This window comes from Urocitellus parryii, chromosome 6 (genome assembly GCF_045843805.1).
Source record: "Urocitellus parryii isolate mUroPar1 chromosome 6, mUroPar1.hap1, whole genome shotgun sequence".
Classification (NCBI taxonomy): Eukaryota; Metazoa; Chordata; class Mammalia; order Rodentia; family Sciuridae; genus Urocitellus; species Urocitellus parryii.
Window position 1 is genome coordinate 29,080,769 of NC_135536.1, and position 10,890 is coordinate 29,091,658.

At 38.6% G+C, this 10,890-nt stretch overlaps 1 protein-coding gene and 1 non-coding gene across 2 annotated transcripts in view; one reads left to right on the forward strand and one right to left on the reverse strand.

Annotated features, from left to right (window-relative positions):
• Window positions 1-3,784: 3,784 nt before the first annotated feature.
• LOC113192594 (U2 spliceosomal RNA) lies at window positions 3,785-3,975 on the reverse strand. The gene has a single exon (XR_003302032.1). It is a non-coding gene; the product is annotated as a U2 spliceosomal RNA (small nuclear RNA).
• Window positions 3,976-10,319: 6,344 nt separating this feature from the next.
• The window catches only part of Zfyve1 (zinc finger FYVE-type containing 1), a 57,237-nt gene continuing 56,666 nt past the window's right edge, over window positions 10,320-10,890 (forward strand). Inside the window, exon 1 of the mRNA XM_026400716.2 lies at window positions 10,320-10,543. The gene's annotated coding sequence lies outside the window, so the exon portion shown is untranslated. The remainder of the gene's footprint in view (window positions 10,544-10,890) is intronic.

Sequence of the window (10,890 nt, forward strand, 5' to 3'; positions counted from 1 at the left end):
AATTTTTGTCATGAATGTTGAATTTTTGAAATACTTAAAAATTTTTTTTTCCTAGTTGTTGACAGACCTTCATTTTATTTATTTATATGTGGTGCTGAGAATCAAACTCATTGCCTCACAAATGCCAGGCAAGTGCACCACCTCTGAGCCACAGCCACAGCCCCTAATACTTTTTTGATGTCTTTTGAGAACATATTTTGATTCTTTTCTTGGTATGTTACTGTAATTAATTGCCTTGATTCCTAGTGATGTTGTCATTTTCCTTTACCTGTTGGCATTTTCATATCTTCTTTTTTTTTTAATGTACTTTATTTTTTTAAATTTTTTTTTTTAAAGAGAGAGTGAGAGAGGAGAGAGAGTGAGAGAGAGGATTTTTAATATTTATTTTTTAGTTCTCCGCGGACACAACATCTTTGTTGGTATGTGGTGCTCAGGATCGAACCCCCAGGCGAGTGCGCTACCGCTTGAGCCACATCCCCAGCCCTTCATATCTTCTTTTAAGCAAAATTCACTTGGGTCTTTTTTCCAGTTTTAAATTGGGTTGTTTGTTTTCTAGCAGTTGAATTGTTTCTATTTCTTTTATATTTTGTATATTAACTCTTTATCAGATTCATAGTTTGCAAAGGACTCCTCACATTCTTTAGGTTCTCTCCTCTTTTTTTTTTATTTTTTTTAGAGAGAGAATTTGAGAATTTGTCGATATTTATTTATTTAGTTAGTTAGTTTTTGACCGACACAACATCTTTGTTGGTATGTGGTGCTGAGGATCGAACCCGGGCCGCACGCATGCCAGGCAAGCGCGCTACCACTTGAGCCACATCCCCAGCCCCTTAGGTTCTCTCCTCAATCTGTTGATTTCGTTTTGGAAGTGTTGGAATTTTTTATTTTGTCATAGTCCTATTGGTTTCCTTTCATTTTTGTGGACAATGCTTTTGAGGTCACATTAAAAGAAAAAAAATAAAAAAGGGCTGGGGATGTGGCTCAAGCGGTAGCGCGCTCGCCTGGCATGCGTGAGGCCCAGGTTCGATCCTCAGCACCACACACAAAGATGTTGTGTCTGCAGAGAACCAAAAAATAAATATTAAAAAAATTCTCTCACTCTCTCTTAAAAAAAAAAAGTCAATATAGACTGATGTCACAGGACCTTCCTCCTGTTTTCTCTTTGGACTTTAAACTATTATATAACCCTTACATTTCTAGGTCACAGACCACTTTGTCATAATTAATTACTCTTTTAATATGTTGCTGTGATGGGTCTTTGCTTTGGCACTGGGGATTGAACCCGGGGCATCATGAATGGTAAGCTTGTGCTCTAACGCTGTGCTGCTATACCCCAACCCCCTATATCATTGATGAGCTGGGTAATGTTTTCTCCTTTTCTATTTTCCAGAAGTGTTTGCTTAGAATTAGTATTTTTTTCTTTCTTAAGTGTTTAGTAGAATACACAGCAAAGTCAGATGGGCTTCAAATCATCTTTGTGAGAAGATTTTTAACTAAAATCAATTTGCTTAGTAGAGATAGGATCAGAGATAGGGTCAGCCATGCATACCTGTAATCCCAGCAATTTGGGAGGCTTAGGTAAGAGGATCCAAGTTCAAGGCCAGGTTCAGTACTGTAGAGTCTTAAGCAATTTAGGGAGACACTAACTTAAAACAAAAACTTAAAAGGGCTGGGGATGTGACTCAGTGGTAAAGTGCCCCTGGGTTTAATCCCGGGTACCAAAAGAAAATAAGAAAAGGACCATTCAGATTGTGTATTTTCTTTTTTTTTAAAATATCTATTTATTTATTTAGTTTTCGGCGGACACAACATCTTTGTTTGTATGTGGTGCTGAGGATCGAACCTGGGCCGCGCGCATGCCAGGCGAGCGTGCTACCGCTTGAGCCACGTCCCCAGCCCAAGATTGTGTATTTTCTTGAGTGATAGATATTTGGCAGTTTGAATGCTTAGCAGAATTTGGTCGGTTCTTATAAGAAATTGAATTTATTGATATAAAATTAATAATGGTAATAATGGTATTTCCTTATTATTCTTTTGCTGTGTGGAGAAATTGTACCAGTAGAACCAACTCTTGGATTCCCTCCACTCACCACCCTCCTCCACCTTTCTTGAAGAGGATAAAGCCTTGAGCATGCTATGCAAGCAATTAAAATATATTCTTCTCTTTGCTTATTTTGGATTTAATTTTTCTTCTTGTTTTCTAGTTTTATAAAATGGCAACTCAAATAATTGACTTGAGCCTTCTTCTCTGAGATGAGCATTATATTTATAAGTGTCTAAGTATTGTCTTTATTTATTGTGTTTTCAGTTTTAATTAGTCCAACATACTTTCTAAATTCCCTTGTGGCTCCTTCCTTGAAGACTTATTTATTTAATGTACTTATTTATTGGTGCTGGAGATTGAACCCAGAGCCTTGCTCATAATAGGCAAGCATTTTACCACGGAGATACACACCTTTTGTCCCTAAAGCATTATTTAGGAGTGTAGTGTTTGATTTCCAAATATTTGTGGGGGTTTTCAGCTATAAAGTGTATAATTACTGTTAGAGTATATAATTAATTCCATTGTGGTTGGAGAAGACCCTTTATAGGATTTCAGTTTTTCTCAATTTATTGAAGTTTGTTTTATTGCTTAAAGATGGATGGTCTTCTAAAATGTCCTGTGCATGGTTGAAATGAATATTTCAACATTATTCTATAAATGTGATGAGCTCAATGGTCTTCCATAATGTACTAATTTCCTATCTGCTTGTTCTATCAGTTTCTGATAGAGGAAATTACAAATCATCAAACATATTTGAGGTCTTATCTAAAGTTTTGTTTATATATTCTGAAGCTCTGTTGTAAGGTATATATATACTTGAAATTATAATCTCTTGATGAAATGACTTCTTTATCATTATGAAATGTCTCTCCAACCCTGGTAATATTTGTGCTAAAAATTCTTTGTCTGATATTATGTAGCCACTCCAGATTAGTTTTTCTTTTCTCCTCCTCCTCCTCCTTCTTCTTTTGTCATTTTCCCCTTCAATCCTTTGTGCTATTATTTTCCTTTTGCATGCTGTGAACTTTATGATACATTGTTTTTTGTTTGTTTGTTTTAAATAGTTAATTATTATTTTAAAATTTCACAGTACTGAATATTGAATCCAGGGTCTCAAACATGCTACATAAGTTCTCTACCACTGAGCTATATTCCCAGCCCACCAGATTTATTTTTTTAAATATTGTTTTCGGGGCGCTGGGGATGTGGCTCAAGCGGTAGCGCGCTCGCCTGGTGTGCGTGTGGCCTGGGTTTGATCCTCAGCACCACATACAAACAAAGATGTTGTGTCCGCCGAAAATTAAAAAATAAAAAATATTAAAAAAATAAAAAAATAATAAATAAATAAATAAATATTGTTTTAGGGCTGGGGATGTGGCTCAAGTGGTAGTGCGCTCACCTGGCATGTGCGTGGCACTGGGTTCGAACCTTAGCACCACATACAAATAAAATAAAGATGTTGTATCCGTCGAAAACTAAACAATAAATTAAAAAAATATATTGTTTTAGCTATAGATGGATACAATATCTTTATTTTTATGTGGTGTGGAGGATTGAACCCAGTGCTTCATACATGCAAGGCAAGCGCTCTACCACTGAACTACAACCTCAGCTCTGCATAGTATATCTTTTAAAATTCTTTTACTTTTACTCTTATCTTCATATTTTATGTAAGTTGTTTGTTGTAGGCAGAATAGGATTGAACCTTGCTTTTCTTTCTCTTTTTTTAAATCCCTCTGAAGGGGGTGCACCATTGCTGGAGATATTGCAATATCACATCAATGCATGGAATGGATAGAGCAAGCTCCTATTCCATCTCCCTGCTCCAGAAATCCATTAAACATATTATTCTATGATGGAGGACATATCAGATATTAAACCAATATGAAAAGATACTACATTGGATCTTAGCCAAAAGGCCAAGATTCGATGAACTTTGCCTTTTTTAACCAATCTGACAATTTTTGCCTTCTTAGCATAGTGTTCAGACCCTACATTTCCTGTGATTTTCAACATGGCTGAGCTTAATTATACCATATTGCTGTTTTTTTTTCTACTTGTTCTAGGTGTACTTTACTCCTTTTTGTATCTTTTCCTTATTTTGTATTGCATGCTTTTTATTATTTATATATTGGGTGTGAGGTCTTGCTGTGTTGCCCAGGCTGGTCTTGATTTCCTGGACACAAGTGATTTTCCTGCCTCAGCTTCCTGAGGAGATAGGTCTGCAGGCACACACCATGCTACTAATCAATTTTACTGCTAATGTTGGCCTACTCATTTCACATCTTTAGTTTTTCGGGGTTAATGGGGATCACAAAATATATCTTTATTATAGTTTCATTATAAAAATACAGTATTATGTGAAATTTACAATTGTATACTTTCATTTCCTTTCCATATTTTGTACTGTTATTTTCCTTTTTTTCATGCTATGAACTTTATAATACATTGCAATTTTTTAAAGTTAATTACATTTTTTTTAAGCACTGGGGTTTGAACCCAGGGTTTGGTGCATGTTAGATAAGCACTCTACCACTGAGCCACATCCCCAGCCCAGTTAATTACCTTTTAAAGATATTGTCTTGGGCTGGGGATGTGGCTCAATCGGTAGCGCGCTCCCCTGGCATGCGTGCGGCCCGGGTTCGATCCTCAGCACCACATACAAAGATGTTGTGTCCGCCGATAACTGAAAAATAAATATTAAAAAATTCTCTCTTTAAAAAAAAAAAGATATTGTCTTAGTCATTCCTGCTGTTATAACAAAATGTCTGAGACTTGGTCATTTATAAAGAATAGAAATTTGCTTTTCACAGTGCTAGAGGCTTTAAGTTCAAGATCAAGGTGCAGACAGGTTTGGTGTCTGGGAGAGTTGGCTCTCTGCTTTCAAGTTGGAACCTCGTTAATGAGTCTTCATATGCTGGAAAGAAGAGGGCAAAAGGGATCTAGCTAGTTCCCTCCAGCTTTTTTATAAGGTCCCAGATCCCATCCATGAGGGTGGAACCTCATACATAAATCACCTCCTAAAAGGCCCCACTTCTTCTTTTTTTTTTTTTCCTTCCAATACTATGGATTGAACCCAGAAGTGCTCTATCACTGAGCTGCATCTACAGTCTACTTTATTTTTTTATTTTGAGATAGGGTCTCACTCAGTTGCCAAGGCTGGCCCTGAATTTGAGATCCTTCTGTCTCAGCCTCCTAAGTACTTGCATGCAATGGACAAAAGCCCCACCTCTTAATATTGTTGCATTAGGGATTAAGTTTCTGTGAATTTTGGAGGGAACACAATTATTCAAAGCATAGCAGATATTTCTGGCACTCTTCATTCCTTTGTACTCAATCTGAATTTCCCTCTGGTCTCATTTTCCTTCTGCTTGAGTAGTGTTCATTATTGTTTCTTGCAGAGCAGGTCTGCTTATGATGAATTCTCTATGATTTTCTTTGTCTGAAAAAAATCTTCATTTTGCCTTCATTTATCTACTTGATGATTATAATAACTGAGACTCTTGGAGGTAAGAAAATCTTGCTTGTTGCTGATCTTTATTCATGTGGACTTGTGTTTGTGATTGTATTTACCCTGAGTTTCTCTATAAGTTCAGGATGTGTTGTCCCAGAGGTGTTTTGTTGTTTTGTTTTGTTTTTTTTTGGTACCAGGGATTGAACCAAAGGGCAATTAACCAGTGGGCCACATCCCCAGCCCTTTTTATTTATTTATTTTTTATTGTGGGACAGGGTCTAGCTAAATTGCCTCACTAAATTGCTGAGACTGGCTTTGAAATAGATGATCCTCCTGCCTCAGACTCCAGAGCCACTGAAATTACTCGTGTAAGTCACCATGCCCGTGAAGGTTTATGTTTATACTCCCTGCATGCTGAAGCATACTACCAGTCTGCAATCACTTCAATTCAAACCTCACACTCTTATTAGAGTAAAACTATGTTTATAAATACTTAGAAGAGACTCTTACTATTACCATTATTGGAGTATAGTCCACCTGGTGTCATATACACAAAGATAGGTTTCTTTTTTTTTAATATTTTTTAATAAATAGTACACCTGGTGTCACATACACAAAGATAGGTTTCTTTTTTTCTTTTTTTTTTAACATTTATTTTTTAGTTTTCAGCGGACACATCTTTGTTGGTATGTGGTGCTGAGGCTAGAATCCCGGGCCGCACGCATGCCAGGGAGCTCAGCCACATCCCCAGCCCCGGGCCTGGGATAAATTGTTGAAGCTGGCTTTGAACTCATGTTCCTCCTGCCTCAGCCTCTCAATTTGCTGGGATTACAGGCATGTTTCACCACATCCAGCCCAAGCAAAAAAAAAAAAAAAAAAAAATTTTTTTTTTTTTTTTTAAATTATGGTTCTCTTTATGCTAGTTTTAAGAATTCTACTCTCATTACAGTAATATATCACCCCAAACTACTGTATTGGTATTCTTAGCTGGTAAGCTTGATAAATATGTGTTCACCACGGAGAGATTAATTCACTTTAGTGGGTGATAAAACAAAATTTCTGGGCCTGAAGGTGAAAGATAAAGGTGTTTTTTTTCTTTTTGTTTTTTGTTTTTTTGGTACCAGGGATTGAACCCAGGGGAGCTTTATCACTGAACTACATCCCCAGCCACCCCCACCCCCTTTTAAAAAAAATTTTTGAGAGAGGGTCTCACTAAATTTCTTAGGGCCTTGTTAAATTGCTGAGGCTGTCTTTGGACTTGTCTCAGGTTCCTGAGTTACTGGGATTACAGGTGTGCACAACAGCACCCAGCTAATAAATAACATCTCTTAATACCATTTGGGAAAGAGACTGTGCTTACCCCATACTGTATACATGCATATAGTTGATGAAATTAGGAGTAAGTATTTTAATAGCTATAAACCAATTGTGGGTATGGGTGTGTTGTATGTTTATATTGAGGACTCCCTTGAAGGGGGAAGCTAGATGGGAAATTTAATTGGACAAATGGAGAAAAATGTCTTTTTTTTTTTTTAAGAGTTTTAATATTTATTTTTTAGTTTTTGGTGGACACAACATCTTTGTATGTGGTGCTGAGGATCGAACCCGGGCCGCACGCATGCCAGGCAAGCGCGCTACCACTTGAGCCACATCCCCAGCCCGAGAAAAATGTCTTCTACTAGTTTTGTATCTCGTGTTGTGGTGAAATATTGTTGAGATATTTAAAATCTTGATTGATTTAAGGAAATGATTTTATTAAGTCCATTTGCTTGTCTTGCAGAGCCTAGTTTTGTGATATCTTTTTATCATTTCCTTTTCATTTTTATATTTTTATTTGATTTTAATTTTAATTTTATTTTTTTAAATACTCTTTTAGCTGTAGATGGACACAATGTCTTTATTTTTATTTATTTATTTTTATGTGGTGCTGAGGATCGAACCAGTGCTTCACGAATGCAAGGAAAGCACTCTACCACTCTACCACTGAGCTACAATTCCAACCCTTCATTTGATTTTTAAATTGTGAGCTACATCATATAAATAGAAGAATGCAAGAGACATGAATTGTTTAATGATTATCAACTGAAGATTGGTTCAACCACCACCTAGGTTAAGAGTAGAACACTGCCAGCATACAGAAACCCTCCCATATGATCCGATGGGCTCCCCTATTGAATTATTAGCTTGCTTGCCGCACCCCCATCCCCCTATAATATGTCAAACTGACTATCCTGCTGATAGCAAGTTTAAAGGTTTTGGTAAAATATTGAGTCAACAAGATGAATTATCAGAGCAAAATCTAGGTGAAAGCAGGAAAGTAAGTGGAACAATGATGTCACTTTACCCTGAGGACATATGCCTTACTTGGTGAATTTAAGCTTGTTTTTTCCTAGGCCTCATGGGACAGAAGAAAAGTCCAGGACCTGGTGGAAGTGGGAAATCTAAATTGAAGAACTCAAATAACCATATGGGTGAACAGGAAGTAAACAGCCTCCTACCTAACAGACCAGGGAGTTATATCTTGGGGTGGGAAGAAGTTGTAGTGGTATACTTGAGAGGCACTGGACCCATACGCCATCACTCCCAGGGGTAGGTAGCACGGATATAAATCTCTTGTGGTCCAAACAAACAAATAAATGAGTGAAACAAATATCAAATAGTGAATTAGTTTAAAGTGGTTCCTCCTGGCAAAAGCAAAAGCAAATCCTCTCTGAAGGAATAAACCTCTATGCTAGGCCTCAAAAGAATCCCCACAAAATTTTTTCCAAGGAAAATGAAACCCATAGTAAAAACAAACAAACAAACAAAAAACAAAACAAAACAAAAAAAAAAAACAAGCATGCAAACACCATAAATGAGCAAAAACAACTAACAACAGACATAGATCTGATGATTCCAATTATCTGCTTAAAGAAATAAACTCATGTTTTCATTATGATTGACATATTGCACTTACATAGTAAAAAATTCAACAATCCTGAGTTCAACCTCCAGCACCGTAACTGCCCCCCAAAAAGAAATAAAGAGAAAAAGAAAAGGAAAAAATTCAAGAGTACAAGTATGTTTAAATGAAAACTCTTCTTAGTTCCTCTCCTAGGAGGTAACCATTTTCAGTTTTAGGGATTCTTTTAGGGCTAACCATTAAAACTTTAAAAGAATTTAAAGAGATTTATTAGATATCATTTTATTCCTAGAATATAGCAACATCCTCATTGAGTAAGGATATGAAGCCATCTATTTAGGCTAAAGAAAATTATATTGGTAGTTCTAGGAATAAAACTTTCTAAGGAAATTATATATTCTACTGGCTAGTCTCAGCCTAGTTTCTTTTTTATTTTGACTTCTTTACTGGGATTCACCCCTTTCTTCTCCTGACACCCCCTTATGTCCAATTAACATTTAAATTTTAAAGTGCCACAGACAGCTTAGTTCTTAATATTCTGATTTGTTATCTGACATAGGAAAAAAAAAAAACTCAGTCATGTTGCATGGTTAGTACATTACCCAGTTTTGGAGACATAATTTTCAGCCAAATAATCCTCATATATGGCTCATTTATTATTATGTAGATTGATTTTTTCCAATTTATTATGTCCCATGAATCACAAGGTAAAAAAGGATTCTATTTGAAATCAGGATATGAAGTCTTATCACAGCTTTGTCAATAACCTGCTGTTTGACCTTGACAAGTCAGTTAATCTTGGTTTTCTCTCCTGGGTTAACGATTATCAAAGCAATTCCTTTATTATATGGAGAGACTGTCTTACCCCTAGTCATATCCATATGTATGTATTTTTTCCTTTTCCTTTTTTTTTTTTAAAGGCACCTATGCAGTCAGGGAACTTTTCTAGAGCAAGCACCGAATCTTAGACATCACAGACCAGTGCTCTTTTCATCATATCAGGCTTTCTTTCAGTGTTGTTTCAAGAAATAAATGGAAAAGAAAAGGGAATGCATGAGACAAATATAAGACCATTTTAAAAAAGCCAGCTAGGCTGGCGCGGGCTGAGGTAGGAGGATCACAGCTAGCCTCAGCAAAAGCAGGCACTAAGCAACTCAGTGAGACCCTGACTCTAACTAAATACATTACAAAATAGGGCTGGAGATGTGGCTCAGTGGTTGAGTGCCTCGGAGTTTAAAAAACAAACAAACCGAAAAAGCCAGCTAATAGTGACAGCAATTAGTAGAAAAAGTTTAATTTAAAGCAAACCCTAATTTAAAGATAACTTAAAATGTACAAGTTCTGAAGTTATATAGGGAAAGGTCAGAAAAAGAGCAGGGAGGAGAAAAAAATTAATGATGGGTTTGGTGACCACCATTGTCGGGAAAACAAAACTCCCTCAAGACTACTTGAAATTATCTTAATTCTTCCTGTTTTTTCCAGTTTGTGCTGGATGAAATTGGCTAAGTGGAGACCGCTTGTTTTTACACATTTCAGAAGGAATGATTCGCAATTAAGGATTATTTGAAACTACGTTATTTCCTTCGGCATTTCCCATTTACACTAAACATTATCACACCAGTTGTCTAATTTGGCGCCATTCCTCCCCAAGCGGGAACCCTAAACAACTCTGAAACCTGCTGAAACCACTGTCAATACAACGTCTCCAGGTTCCGAAATGCTCGATGGCCTGCCTTCACCGCCCGCTTGTAAGAGCCGCGCTTGTGTCTGGGAATTGTAGTCACCTGGAATCTGCACTTCCGGAGTATGGGGACAGAGGATGTATCCTGAGAACTACAACTCCCAGGAGGCGGTGCGTGCCCTCCTGCCCCACCTCCGGCGTCGGGCTCCGCCCCCCGCCGCTCCTCCCTCCGGGGCTGCACGGCTCACGCCTTCCTGTTAGTCTGGGCTGGGAGAAGTTCACTCCGATCAGCTGATTCCAACTGACAACAGGAGAGGAGGAAGCCCGGGAGGCAACCTAGGAGGAGGGGGGGCGGAGTTGGTGATGAGGATGGATCCACCGCTGCCCTGAGGAACAGCCGCCACCCCCACCGGCGTCCCACGGCCCTCAGACACCGCCTCGCCGAGGCCGAGCTTCTCCGTGGTGGGATCCCCGGGCCACCGCTGGCAGGGCGGGGAGGGCACGGCCCTGCACCGGGCAAGCGGTCGTCCTGGGGCTCCGGCTGCCCCCGGGAGGAAGGGGGGCCGGGTGCGGCTCTAGTGGGGGTTGGGTGGCATAAACAATGGATTCGGCTCCGGGCTGTGCCGGCGTGGGGGGGATTTTGGGGGGCCTTCTTTGTTCTTCGACTCCGCTCCTACCCCTCGGGTTGTGGTAGTGTTGTCCGGGAGGAAGGAAGGGAGAGGAACCCCGGGTTGGGGAGAGGCGTCGAGGTGGGGGCCCGAATAGGCAGATTGTTTGCTTGGCCTGGCGGGGATGAGGTGTTCTTTGAA